Genomic DNA, 1,778 nt, shown 5'->3' on the forward strand with positions numbered 1-1,778 from the left:
GTATTCTAAACTCTCTTTCATGGTACATGGGCATCGTTCTTTTTTTTATCAGTTAATTTAGTAAAACTTCATATGCTCCATAAATCAAATGACAAAACCACAATAAAATCTCTATTCTAGAGAAACGGAGACAACAAAGATTCAAAACCTGTCCGACCATCATCATATGTTATTTCATGATACAAATATGCATTAAAACAATATTATAATATTTTTTGAATTTTTTTCAAAATCTATGTGTTAACTCTTACAAAATATTCATTTTTTGATAAATGGTTAATATACTCAAGCCTATAATCATAAGTGTGTTTTTTTTTAATTTCTAACCACATTCTACGTTTGTTTTAATTAATTTTAAATTCTCTTTCATGGAAAATGGGCATCGTTTGATTTTTGTAATCAGTTAATTTAGTTAAACTTCATATGCTCCCTAAATCAGTGGACAAACCATAATAAAATCCCTATTCTAGACAAACGGAGACACCAAAGGTTCCAAAACTCTCTGACGATAATCATATGTTAGCTTTTGATACAACTATGCATTAAAACAATATTGTAATATTTGTTGAATTTTTTTCAAAATCTATGTGTTAACCCCTACAAAATATTCAGTTTTTCGATAAATGGTTAATATACTGAAGCCTATAATATTTAGTGTTTTAAAATTTCTAACCACATTCTACGTTTGTATTAATGTATTCTAAACTCTCTTTCATGGTACATGGGCATCATTCTATTTTTTAATCAGTTAATTTAGTAAAATTTCATACGGTCCCTAAATCAGTTGACAAACCATAATAAAATCCCTATTCTAGAGAAACGGAGACACCAAAGGTTCCAAAACTCTCTGACGATAATCATATGTTAGCTTTTGATACAACTATGCATTAAAACAATATTGTAATATTTGTTGAATTTTTTTCAAAATCTATGTGTTAACCCCTACAAAATTTTCAATTTTTCGTTACATGGTTAATATACTGAAGCCTATAATCTTTAGTCTTGTTTTACATTTTCTAAACACATTCTTCATTTGTATTAAAGTATTCTAAACTCTCTTTCATGGTACATGGGCATCATTCTATTTTTTAATCAGTTAATTTAGTAAAATTTCATACGGTCCCTAAATCAGTTGACAAACCATAATAAAATCCCTATTCTAGATAAACAGAGACCCCAAAGGTTCCAAAACTCTCTGACCATAATCATATGTTAGTTCTTGATACAACTATGAATTAAGACAATATTGTAATATTTTTTGAATTTTTCTCAAAATCTATGTGTTAACCTATAATCTTTAGTGTTTTTTAAAAAACTTTAACCACATTTTACATTTGCATTAGTGTATTCTAAACTCTCTTTCATTGTACATGTGCATCGTTCAATTTTTTATCAATCAATTTAGTAATATTTTAAATGCTCCCCAAATTAGTGGACAAACCACAATAAAATCCTTATTCAAGAAATAGACACAATAAAAGTTTCAAACCTCTTTGACCATCATCATATGTTAGTTCATGATACAACTATTTATTAAAAAATATTTTCATATTTTTTGAGTTTTTCTCAAAATCTATGTGTTAACCCCTATAAAATAATCAGTTTTTTGATAAATAGTTAATATATTGAAGTCTATAATCTTTAGTGTTGGTTTAAAATTTCTAACCACATTCTACATTTGTATTAATGTAATCTAAACTCTTTTTCATGGTACTTGGGCATCGTTCTTAGTTTTTAATCAGTTAATTTAGTAAAACTTGATATACTCCTTAAATCAG

This window comes from Brassica oleracea, chromosome C4, assembly GCF_000695525.1.
Source record: "Brassica oleracea var. oleracea cultivar TO1000 chromosome C4, BOL, whole genome shotgun sequence".
Lineage (NCBI taxonomy): Eukaryota > Viridiplantae > Streptophyta > Magnoliopsida > Brassicales > Brassicaceae > Brassica > Brassica oleracea.